Here is a 13,926-nt window from a genome sequence, read left to right as displayed (position 1 = left end):
CTTCCTGTAACTTCCGAGTTGCAGATGTCGTGATTACAATAGTTAGAAGTGCCATCTGTCGTGAGAACAGGGAATTAAATTATAAGTCGTTATTTTTATCTCTATTCTGAGCGGAGCAATTTCCAACACAACGAGTTGGACGTTGTAGGATTTTGCGATGTGAATTGTCTGTAGAGAAAAAGAGTATTTCTCGAAAAGTCAAGTTGTGAACCTATTGTCGAAATGTCAGAATTAAAACGTTTTTCAGATTCTGAAACCTTAATAATTAAACCTTTTAATGAAAATCATCTCTGGCTTGTTCTGTAGAGAAAATGAGTTTGAAGTAATTATTAGCATTAAACGAGTACCTTCATTGTAAACGTATATCTCGAGAAATCAAGTATTCATACTATAGTCCAAATGTCTGAATTAAATCGAATCTCAGGCTCTAAAAAGCATAATAATGCAACATTTTAAAGAAAATCATCTTTGACTTGGTCTGTATAGAAAATGAGTCTGAAGTAATTATTAGCATTGAACTCGAATTTCTTGAAAACCTAGTTTTCATCCTATTGTCGAAATGTGATAATTAGAACGCTTTTCAGGCTCTGAAAAGCTGATAATTCAACATTTTCATGAAAATCATCTCTGGTTAGGTCTGTAGAGAAAATGAGTTTCAAACGAGTACTAGCATGGAACGTGAATTTCTCGAAATATCAAGTTTTGTTACTGTAGTCGAAATGTCATAATTAGAACGATTTTCAAGCTCCAAAAATCTGAATATTTCAACACTTTAAAGATAACCATCTCTTGCTTAGTCTGTATTGAAAGGGAGTTTCAAGTGAGTATTAGCATTGAACGCGAATTTCTCGAAAAATCAAGTTTTTATCCTATACTCGTAATGTCAGAATGAAAACGCTTTTCTGTCTCTGAAAAACATAATAATTCAACATTTTAATGAAAATCATCTCTGGCTTGGTCTGTAGATAAAATGAGTTTCAAACGAGTACTAGCATTGAACGTGATTTTCTCACAAAATCAAGTTTTGATACTATAGTCGAAATGTCAGAATTAAAACGTTTTTCAGGCTCTGAAAAGCTTAATAATATAACCTTTTAATGAAAATCATCTCTGGCTTGGTCTGTAGGGAAAATGAGTTTCAACGAGTACCTTCGTTGAAAGCGTATATCTCGAAATTCAAGTATTCATCTTATAGACCAAATGTCAGAATTAAAACGTTTTTCAGGCTCTGAAAAGCTTAATAATTTAACATTTTAATGAAAATTATTTCTGGCTTGGTCTGTAGGGAAAATGAGTCTCAAACGAGTACTAACATTGAACGTGAATTCCTTGAAAAATTAATTTTTATTCCTGTAGTGGAAATGTCCTAATAAAATTGATTTTCAAGCTCCGAAAAGCACAATAATTCAACACTTTAAAGAAAATCATCTCTGGCTAGGTCTGTATAGAAAATGAGTTTCAAACAAGTACTAGCATTGAAAGAGTATATGTGGAAAATCAAGTATCAAATATCAACTCCAAATGTCTGAATTAAAACGAATCTCAGGCTCTGAAAACATAATAGTTCAACATTTTAAAGAAAATCATCTCTGGCTTGGTCTATATAGAAAATGAGTCAGAAGTAATTATTAGCATTGAACTCGAATTTCTTGAAAAACCTAGTTTTCATCCTATTGTCGAAATGTGATAATTAGAACGCTTTTCAGGCTCTGAAAAGCTTGATAATTCAACATTTTCATGAAAATCATCTCTGGTTAGGTGTGTAGAGAAAATGAGTTTCAAACGAGTACTAGAATGGAACGTGAATTTCTCGAAATATCAATTTTTGTTACTGTAGTCGAAATGTCATAATGAAAACGCTTTTCTGTCTCTGAAAAACATAATAATTCAACATTTTAATGAAAATCATCTCTGGCTTGGTCTGTAGATAAAATGAGTTTGAAACGAGTACTAGCATTGAACGTGATTTTCTCACAAAATCAAGTTTTGATACTATAGTCGAAATATCATAATTAGAACGCTTTTCAGGCTCTCAAAAGCTTAATAATTCAACATTTTAAAGGAAATCATCACTGGCTAATTCTGTATAGAAAATGAGTTTCAAACGAGTACTAGCATTCAAAACGTATATCTCAAGAAATCAAGTATTCATACTATAGTCCAAATGTCTGAATTAAAACGAATCTCAAGCTCTGAAAAGGATAATAATTCAACTTTTTAATGAAAATCATCTCTGCCTTGGTCTGTAGAGAAAATGAGTTTCAAACGAGTACCTTAATTGGAAGCGTATATCTAGAAAAATCAAGTATTCATCTTATAGTCCAAATGTCAGAATTAAAACGCTTTTCAGGCTCAAACATAATAATTCAACATTTTTATGAAAATCATCTTTGGCTTGTGTAACGTTCAAGTTTGAAAGGTGCTTTTTATTTTATTTTTATTTTTCTAAGATGTGACTGGGCTTGATTTTATATGATTACTCAAAGGCCGTGGTACGGTTTAAGCACGCACCTTGGTCGAACTTACACAATTTAATTGTTGTGGAAGTTATTGCCACGTTGTTCGCGGTAACCCCAATGAAGCAACAAATTACGCCCCTTTCGACGTTGAATAGAAACAATTTGTTCGAATCATTTTTTTTGTACCACATTTATAACTAAGCTTATATTTGTACTTTAAGCTTTTCAGAGCCTTAAAAGCGTTTTAATTCTGACATTTCGAGTAAAGAATGAGTACTTGATTTTTCGAGAAATACACGTTCAATGTTATTACTCGTTTGAAACGAGTAATTTTCTTCGGACCTTGCCTCACATGATTAACCTTAAGATGTTGAATTTGAAAGCTTCTAAGGGCTTGAAAAGCGTTTTCATTATCACATCTCGACAAAGTTTCTGAAACAGATCCTGACAAACCATCTTCCAGTAGCTGTGCAGTGGGAGGATAGAAAACATTAAGTGGAAAAGTGTTCGTCCAGAAAATAGTGAAAGGGCTATACCGGAGTTGTAAGGAAATATTCCTCCTTATATGTCAATTCATGAACCAGTGCAGTATTTCAAGAATTTTTATCATAATGATTTAATTAGGCACATTGTGGATCAATCTAACCTTTTTGCAGTTCAGATCAAACCTGGGAAAACACTACAGTTAACAAGTGCTGAATTGGAGCAATTCTTAGGTGTAATTCTGTATATGTCATTGATTAGTGTTCCACGTACACGACTTTATTAGTCTGATCTTTTCAGAATACATCAAGTATGTGACATAATAAGTAGGGACATGTGGGAAGAAATAAAATCTAAATTACATTTCAATGACAATGCATATATGCCACCTAGAGAGGATCCAAAGAGAAATAAACTATATAAGTCAGACCTGTGATTGAGTACCTTCTGCCCACTTTCAAAAACTTCCCCATGGACAGGATGCTTGCTTGTTGTTGATGAACAAATGGAGCCGTTCAAGGGTCATACTAGCTTGAAGCAGTATATGCCCAAAAAACCAGCTAAGTGGTGTTACAAATTGTATATTTTGAGTGATTACAGGGGTATAGTATACAATTTTGAAATATATTGTGGACATGTTAATCCATTACAAGGAATGGAAAGTTTAGGGGTAAGTGATAATATCGTACTTCGTCTGGCTGAGGTCTTTCCTCCAAATGTCAACCATTTGTTGTATTTTGATAACTGGTTCAATTCGGTACAACTGATGAATGAACTTGCAAAGAGAAAAATTTTCTGCTTGGGTACAGCACGTCCAAATAGAATTGGGAACTGTAATTTCCTAAGTGATAAAGAACTGAAAGTAAATGGTAGGGGAGTATTTGACGAAAAGCAAGCTATAATTGATGGTGTTAGTTTGCCTGCCGTAAAATGGTTCGATAGCAGGCCTGTTGTTTTAACATCAACATTTGCCTCAGCCAAACAGGTTGGAAATGTAAAAAGATGGGACAGACAGAAAAAGAGAGAATTGATGTTGATGACCAAGCCAGAGATGATTTTCTTTAAAATTTTAAGTTATTAAGCTTTTCAGAGTCTGAAGAGACTTTCATTATCACATCTCGACTATAGGATCAAAATTTGATTTTTCGAGAAATTCGCGTTCAATGCTAATATTCACTTGAAACTCATTTTCTATACAAACCAAGCTGTAGATGATTTTCTTTAAAATGTTGAATTATTATGCTTTTCAGAGCCTGAAAAGCGATTTAATTATAACATCTCGACTATAAGATCAAAACTTGATATTTCGAGAAATTCTTGTTCAAATCTAATACTCGATTGAAACTTTTTTCTCTACAGACCTAGCCTGAGATGATTTTCCTTAAAATGTTGAATTTGTAAGTTTCTAAATTCCTGAAAAGCGTTTTAATTATCACATCTCGACTATAGGATCAAAACTTGATATTCCGAGTAATTGTTGTTCAATGCAAATATTCACTTGAGACTCATTTTCTATACAGACCAAGCCAGAGATGATTTTCTTTAAAATGTTAAATTATAAAGCTTTTCAGAGTCTGAACAGACTTTTAATTATCACATCTCGACTATAGGCTTAAAACTTGATTTTTCGAGAAATTCGCGTTCAATGCTAATATTCACTTGAAACTCATTTTCTATACAAACCAAGCCGGAGATGATTTTCTTTAAAATGTTGAATTATTATGCTTTTCGGTGCTTGAAAAGTGTTTTTATTGTGATATTTCGACTACAGGATCAAAACTTGATATTTCGAGAAATACACGTTCAATGTTAATACTCGTTTGAAACTTATATTCTCTAGATACCTAGCCTGAGATGATTTTCCTAAAAATGTTGAATTATTAAGCTTTTGAGAGATTGAAAAGTGTTTAAATTATTACTTTTCGCGTATAGGATAAGAAGGTAATTTTTCGAAAAATAAGCGTTCAATGCAAGTACTCGTTTGAAACTCATTTCCTTCTCAGACCAAGCCAGAAATGATTTTCTTTAAAAAAGTGAATTATTAATCTTTTCAGAGTCTGAAGAGCGTCTTAATTATCACAACTCGCCTATAGGATCAAAACTTGATTTTTCGAGAAATTCGCGTTCAATGCTAATTTTTACTTGAGTGACCAATCATTAGTGACCAATCTTGAGATGATATTCCTTAAAATTATAAATTATTAAGCTTTTCAGAGACCGAAAAGCGTTTTAATTCTGACATTTCGATTATAGAATGAATACTTGAATTTTCCAGAAATACATGTTCAATGTTAGTACTCGTTTAAAACTTATATTCACACCAGGTGTAGTGATTTTCCTTAAAATGTCGAATTTGTAAGTTTGTAAGAGCCTGAAAAGCGTTTCAATTATCACATCTCGAATATAGAATAAAAACTTGATATTTCGAGAAATTCTTGTTCATTGCTCATATTCACTTGAGACTCATTTTCTATACAGACCAAGCCAGAAATGATTTTTTTTATAATGTTAAATTATTATGCTTTTTGGAGCTTGAAAAGTGTTTTAGTTGTGTCATTTCGACTACATTATCAAAGCTTGATATTTCGAGAAATTCACTTTCCATGCTAGTACTCGTTTGAAACTCATTTAATCTATAGACGAAGCCAGAGATGATTTTCTTTCAAATGTTGAATTATTAAGCTTTTTAGAGTCTCAATAGCATTTTATTTATCACATCTCGACTATAGGTTGAATACTTGATTTTTCGAGTAATTCACGTTCAAAGCAAATAATAGTTTGAAACTCATTTTCTCTACAGACATATCCAGAGATGATTTTCATTAAAATGTTAAATTATTAAGCTTTTCAAAACCTGAAAAGCGTTTAATTTCTGACATTTCGACTATAGGATGAATACTTGATTTCTCGAGAAATACACGTTCAATGTTTGTACTCGTTCGAAACATATATTCTCTACGGACCTAGCCTGAGATGATTTTCTTTAAAATGTTAAATTATTAAGTTTTTCAAGGTCTGAAAAGCGTTTTAATTCTGACATTTCGACTATAGGATGAATACTTGATTTTTCGAGAAATACACGTTCAATGTTAGTACTCGTTTGAAACTCATTTTCTACACAGACCAAGCCAGAGATGATTTTCTTTAAAAAGTTGAATTATTGAACTTTTCAGAGTCTGAAGAACGTCTTAATAATCACAACTCGATTACGAGATCAAAATTTTGATTTTTCGAGAAATTCGCGTTCATTTTCTATACTGACGAAGCTTGAGATGATTTTTTTTAAAGTTATAAATTATTAAGCTTTTCAGTGGGTAAAAAGCGTTTTAATTCTGACATTTCGACTATAGAATGAATACTTGATTTTTCGAGAAATACACGTTCAAAGTTAGTACTCGTTTGAAACTTATATTCTCTACAGACCTATCCTGAGATGATTTTCCTTAAAATGTTCAATTTGTAAGCTTCTAAGGGCCTGAAAAGCGTTTAAATTATCGCATCTCGACTATATTATCAAAACTTGATATTCCCAGTAATTCTTGTTCAATGCTAATAATCACATGAGACTCATTTTCTTTACAGACCAAGCCAGAGATGATTTTCTTTAAAATTTTAAGTTATTAAGCTTTTCAGAGTCTGAAGAGACTTTCATTATCACATCTCGACTATAGGATCAAAATTTGATTTTTCGAGAAATTCGCGTTCAATGCTAATATTCACTTGAAACTCATTTTCTATACAAACCAAGCTGTAGATGATTTTCTTTAAAATGTTGAATTATTATGCTTTTCAGAGCCTGAAAAGCGATTTAATTATAACATCTCGACTATAAGATCAAAACTTGATATTTCGAGAAATTCTTGTTCAAATCTAATACTCGATTGAAACTTTTTTCTCTACAGACCTAGCCTGAGATGATTTTCCTTAAAATGTTGAATTTGTAAGTTTCTAAATTCCTGAAAAGCGTTTTAATTATCACATCTCGACTATAGGATCAAAACTTGATATTCCGAGTAATTGTTGTTCAATGCAAATATTCACTTGAGACTCATTTTCTATACAGACCAAGCCAGAGATGATTTTCTTTAAAATGTTAAATTATAAAGCTTTTCAGAGTCTGAACAGACTTTTAATTATCACATCTCGACTATAGGCTTAAAACTTGATTTTTCGAGAAATTCGCGTTCAATGCTAATATTCACTTGAAACTCATTTTCTATACAAACCAAGCCGGAGATGATTTTCTTTAAAATGTTGAATTATTATGCTTTTCGGTGCTTGAAAAGTGTTTTTATTGTGATATTTCGACTACAGGATCAAAACTTGATATTTCGAGAAATTCTTGTTCATTGCTAATATTCACTTGAGACTCATTTTCTATACAGACCAAGCCAGAGATGATTTTCTTTAAAATGTTGAATTATTAAGCTTTTCAGAGTCTGATGAGAGTTTTAATTATCACATCTCGACTATAGGATCAAAACTCGATTTTTCGAGAAATTCGCGTTTAATGCTAATATTCACTTGAGACTCATTTTCTATACAGACCAAGCCAGAAATGATTTTTTTATAATGTTAAATTATCCCTTTATGGACGGTTGTTGAATATTTGCAACGTTTCAATGTTAACGGTTTTCTGAACATCGAACTTACGTTTGGGTGAAACGGCCGCTTGTTGCATATCTGATACGCTCTATTGTTTGCGTTCAACAAGTGGTGGCACCTTGCGGCTTTTGGGTGAAATATACAGACTGGCTTAATTGTTCGCAGAGTCATGCATGATTAACTGCGTTATCCATAGAAGTGAGTATTTTTTTATTCTTTCTCATGTTAATTGTTAGTTATTACAAAAAATATTCTTGCTTTGTGCTAATATCATGTTTCAAGTTTGCAATACGTTTTAACGTCTATGTCCATGTAGTATTCTTTTTTTATAGGCATTTATCTTAATGTTACATATTTGATACATCCGACAACTAACCATAGTTTTTTTTCTTATCCTTCATAAGCAATTGTGAAACTCAATATTTTCCAAAAATTTCTTCACATTTAATTATTCTTCTGTTACTCGAAATAGTTGTTTGGGTTCTCAGGAAATATTTGTGAGATCACCCTATCATCATATAAACCAAATTTTTATCCCAAGGGTCTCTGACTTCACTTTGCAGATGTACGATTTATTATCCATACATTATTCAGCCCTTGAATTAGTTCTTTAATTTGTTTTCCCATCTTTTCAGGTAATGGACCCCTCATTGTTCTATGGCAAGAAGAAAGTGGTGTCCCCACGTCCTGTAGGAGCAGAAAATGGTGAAAGTGAAGACAGTTGTCTGAGTTCATCTGATAATTGTGAAGACATATTGAAAGTGGTGCGAGCTGTAATGAAAAAGTTTCTGAAACAGTAGCTGTGCATCTGGGAGGAAAGAAAACATTAAGTGGAAAAGTGTTCGTCCAGAAAATAGTGAAAGGGCTATTCTGGAGTGGTTAGGAAATATTCCTCCTTCAATGTCAATTCATGAACCAGAGCAGTATTTCAAGATTTTTTTCCACATTGTGGATCAATCTAACCTTTTTGGAGTTCAGATCAATCCTGGGAAACCACTATAGTTAACAAGTGCTGAATTGGAGCAATTTTTAGGTGTAAGTGTAGGGGTAAGTAGTAATGTTGTACTTCGTCTGGCTGAGGTCAATCCTCCAAATGTCAACCATTTGTTGTATTTTGATAACTGGTTCAATTCAGTACAACTAATGAATGAACTTGCAAAGAGAAAAAAAATCTGCTTGTGTACAGCACGTCCAAATAGAATTGGGAACTGTAATTTCCTAAGTGATAAAGAACTGAAAGTAAAAGGTAGGGGAGTATTTGACGTAAAGTAAGCTATAATTGATGGTGCTAGTTTGCGTGCAGTAAAATGGATCGATAGCAGGCCTGTTGTTTTAACATCAACATTTGCCTCAGCCCAACAGGTTGGAAAAGTAATAAGATGGACAGACAAAAAAAAAAGAGAGAATTGATGTTGATTGTTCTCATTGGGGTTGACTTATTAGATTCTCTAATTGCTCTGTATAGAATTACGATCAGGTCTAAAAAATACTATCATCGTTTATTTTTTCACTTTCTGGATTTGGTAGTTGTTACTTCCTGGCTATTATACAGACGAGATTGTCAATTCTATGGTGTTCCACAGAAAAATCAGCTTTCACTTTTTGAATTCAAAGTTTCAATTGCAGATAGTCTTTGTAGGGAAGGGAAAAGCTTGTTGAAGAGAAAAGGACGTCCATCGACAAATGTAGACAGTGAGTACACAAGAAAGAAAATGAAGAGACATGCTTCAAAATGTATTCCACAGAAACAAATCAGAACTGACCAAATTGGCCATTGGCCAGTTTGTTCTGATAAAAGAGGGCGTTGCAAATTACCCAATTGCAAAGGCATGCCATACATACAATGCCAGAAGTGTATGGCGTATTTGTGTTTAGAAAAAAAAGAGAATCTGTTTTCTGATATTTCACACAGAATAAGGTAATTCAGGAACTAATTTAACAATTTTCCGTGTTAGAGGTGCCTGATGTCGCATATTTGTAACATTTCAAAATTTCATTTGAACATGAAATATTTTGTATTTTTCATGTATATTTTTTCAAATGGTCCAATAATAAATGTAATGAGGCAGACATTTATTTTTTTACAATTTTGATTCATAATGCCGTCCATAAAGGGATAGGGAGTGGTGTAACGTTAGCACTCCCCAAAATAGGGAGTGGTATTACATTAGGGAAACACTATGCGTTAGCATCATACATGAAAGCAGTTAATACCTTAAAAAACTAAAAATAGGTAGTGGAATAAAAATACACAAAGTTGGCTTCATATTTACTCTTGCCACATTGTTTGCTGCACTTGCTGCTGTTGGTTCATTGGCAGGAGGAGCTGCTGCTATTACAAGTGCTGTTCATAATAAACAGAAAAATGATGCACAACTTGCGGAAATGAAAAGACATAATACAGTCATAGAATCAAAAACGTCTGAACCCTCGAACGTAATACTTGGCACTGGTACGCGAAAGCGAACTAATACTGTTACACGATAGCCTAGATCCAGAACAAAAAACTTGATAGGATTACGCCTCTTAGTAACTATGATATCATAAAATTGTGTAGTGGTATTAAAGGCTTCAGAGGTGTTTACATGATAGATGAATTACCGAGTAAACCTAACAATTATGAATGTGGTGTTGTTAATCTTGATGTCTCTAAAAATATAGGTACTCACTGGATATGTTATATTAAAGTTCGTGATGAAAGTTTTGTATTTGACTCATTTGGGGGCTTTCCTCCTAAAAATTTAGTAATCTATCTTAATAAGATCAAAGATCAAAGCGATCAGCTTAACAACAACAATATTAAATATAATAACGATAGAATACAAGGTTTTGATGAAGTTACGTGTGGTCATTTGTGTGTTACACTTTTAAAAATGTACGACAGGGGTTACAAGATTAAAAATATTTTATCATTATTAAATGCCGATAGACATATTTGGAAAGTGGCCGCGGTGGCTCAGTCGGTAACGCGTCTGACTACCATGCTAAAGGTCCCGGGTTCGATCCCCGGCCGGTTCAAATCCGGGAACTTTTCTAACGGTGGAAGCGGCCCCGGCGCCTACCCAGCGTCGAATAACATGGGTACCTGGGGGAAACCCTGGGGGGTAAAGGCGGTCAGGGGCGTGATGCTGATCACATCACCCCCACTCACGACCGGATCAAGAAAGTGTGGGGCGTTACCCCCACACCCCCTATACGCCTTCATGGCGTGGTGCTATGCACAGGGGAACACTTTACCTTTACCATATTTGGAAAAACTATTACAACCGGAAACCTTAAATTTAAGAAAAAATAATCTTACTAAATGGCATATGTATTCAAATTGTCTGAACGTAACTCCATCTTACAAAAAACCTTGACCCATCCTATCACTAATGACAATTTAAAAGTTGCACTAATAGGTTTTTATACTACATATCTCACTCCTAATATAACAAAACACAATAATACATTATCTTATGAAGAAAATAACGTTACAAAAGAATTGGTTATTCCACCTGGTCAATATAGTATAAACACACTTGAAGAATACATAAACTCACAATCATCATTCAGTTCAAAAAATATATCAATAAAAAGCAATGATGTTACTAACCGAGTTGAGATAAAATCACCATTCAAATTGAATCTTAACAATGCTGGCGGTGAAGTATTTTTAAAAATGTATCATGCGTACACAGAGATTAGAAGACTTGATGGTGTAAATAATGACTCATATTACACATTTGAAGAATTCATCGAAAAAAGACCCATGTATGTTATAGACTCAACTAAACGAATGAAAGTTGTAGATAAACAAAAACTAGTTTACATCTCATTTTTGATTTCGAAGAGGATGTGGCTGATAAAACTCTGTGCTATATCATAATGTTGAGCTACAACGTTTTACCGTATGATATAAAAAATCAACGAATCACTGAAAAGATTTAGATGGCGTTTGAATTTTGAAAATTGGTTAATAAGTAACAAAGACATTCAAGTTTTTATAATTTTATCCTTAGAGATAGGCACCCAACAACACATTAGGAAACTAGTATTTTGAACTATCTCTTTATATCCGTTTGAATTTTTAAAATCGGTTCATAAATAACAAAGATATTCAAGTTTTTATAATTTTATCCTTAGAGTTATGAACCCAACAACACATTAGGAATCTAGCATTTTCAACTATCTATTTATATCCGTTGGAATTTTTAAAATCGGTTCATAAATAACAAAGATATTCAAGTTTTTCATTTTGCCCCTGAAATTTTCAGAAGGTATGCAACCACGCCACACTTGCCCCTGAAAATATGCAACCCGCAATACATGGGTCCTCTGTCCAAAACTGAAGTCAGTTTGCCGAAATATCTAGGCTAATAGGAACCAAGATAATGCATTTCTTATTTCTGACCGCTGTATATACACACAACATTTTTGAATTTGGCGCGGTGCCCCTTAGGATTAGACCGCCTGCTCGACTATTGCAACATATTGCGCAATATATGTATCGTAGCAAATCTTCGCCGCCGTGACGGAAAAGTGAGAATATTTTACCTTATAGTGACATCTAGTAGAGAATTGTGGAACTTGTTAGATGTACACACGCACTTGGAACTATAAAAGACCGATTTATTTTTGCCTGGCTCTGTGGCTCAGGGAGTTAAGGCAACAGTCTAGTAAGCTTGTTTAAACCGATAACGTAGGTTCGAACCCGGCTGAGGAAGAACGAATTTATACATCCGGCCGGGTATAAATTTACTTCCACGTGACTGTTTAATGTTACTGAGTTATTGGTGGGCGAGTGAGGAAAGTCGGGGGCCCCTACAAGGTGAGAGCTGTGTGGGAGGATGCTAGAGCTCGTATTCAGATAGGAAAACCGATGTTGGGTGGAAAGCTATAGGTACACTTACAGACCTCAAAAAAAGTAGTTAGAAGAAAATTGAATAAAGGAAAAAACCTGGGTGTCCATCTGGGGGAAGATAATAAAAACCAGCGCTGGTCCTCTCAGATGGACATCCAGGTTTCTCCAAACACGGAGTTTTGCTTCCGTAAATAACAGCCTTGGTAAAAATTCATTGCATAACTCCATATCTCAACTAAAATTCACCACATAATCATAGATAAAAATCATTGCATAACTCCATATCTCAATTAAAGTTCACCACATAATCATTCATACAGAAATCGAACCTCTGGCGTGGACGTAAAGTCTCGTAAGTTAATCAAGTAATGAGTAAATGAAGGTCACTGGCGAGAGATTAAGTTCTCCCTAAACCTGTGTGGGAGTGTCTGCATATAAAATTACAGCTGAAACCTCTGGCTTGGACGTAAAGTCTCGTAAGTTAATCAGCTTTCAAAAAACCTAACTAAGGTAGTTAGTCTCTGGTGAGTTTTCCTCATAAGAGGTTTTTTAGTGGTCTTAAAAGGAATTTAATTCAAGTTCATTTATTGCCGATTTTAGCTTGTTTAAGATTTCCATGAACGAATGAGAATGTTTGGGACAATTGATATTAAATAATTGGAGGTTATTTCTTCCTGCTCTTATTAGTTGGTTAGAGAATTCGTTAAATTCATAGAATACGTTATCTTAAAATCAAAGCGATCAGCTAATAAATCAGATAATATACATTCAAATTATCAGGAGTAAGAAGATCAAAGATCAAAGCGATCAGCTATAAACAACGCCATTTATATTTCGGTTTCCTCCAAAAATAAAACTTCTCTAGAAAGTGACAAGAATATAGCAGAATTTTTACCTTGGTTTTTTAACGCTTTTTGCCCTGATTTTGGGTCTTTACCTTGCGTTTATTGGCGATTTTTGTCCTATATAAGGCATATTTTGAAAATTGTCCTCAAGTACCCCCTATAGTAGTTACTTTGAATAAAAATAAATTAACCTTGATTGTCCACATGGAATGACTCTTATCAACTTTAATAATATTGCTAATTAGGAATTAAAATACAATTCTCTTTTTCTTTTCATTCTCTCCGAAACATGGCAGACCTCAATTGTCGCATTTAACAATAAGAGCCTTTATATTAAGCCGCCAATTGTTGCGGGAAATAGGAAGAACATTATCAATACTCTCGCTTTTTTGATTTGTTGTTTTAAGTCCACTTTATGCACAGATAGGCTAATCGGTACTGGACGTACAGTTTAAATTGGGATTCGAACCACTGTGCATCCACAGGGTATCGAACTCGGGATCCCTTGATTACAAGACGATGACGTTTCCACTACGCCATCGGAGAGGCCAACTTCGAAATCTCAAGTGAAGTCAAACTTCTACATTGGTTTCTGATACGGAAAAGTATATTTCATATTACTCAAATCGTGTACATAGAGATCAACAAAGCAAAAATTGTTAGTGTTAGCAAAAGTTACTAAAATTAACTT

The sequence above is a fragment of the Lepisma saccharinum genome, chromosome 12 (assembly GCF_977018435.1).
Source record: "Lepisma saccharinum chromosome 12, izLepSacc3.1, whole genome shotgun sequence".
Lineage (NCBI taxonomy): Eukaryota > Metazoa > Arthropoda > Insecta > Zygentoma > Lepismatidae > Lepisma > Lepisma saccharinum.
This window is presented reverse-complemented; position numbering follows the sequence as displayed.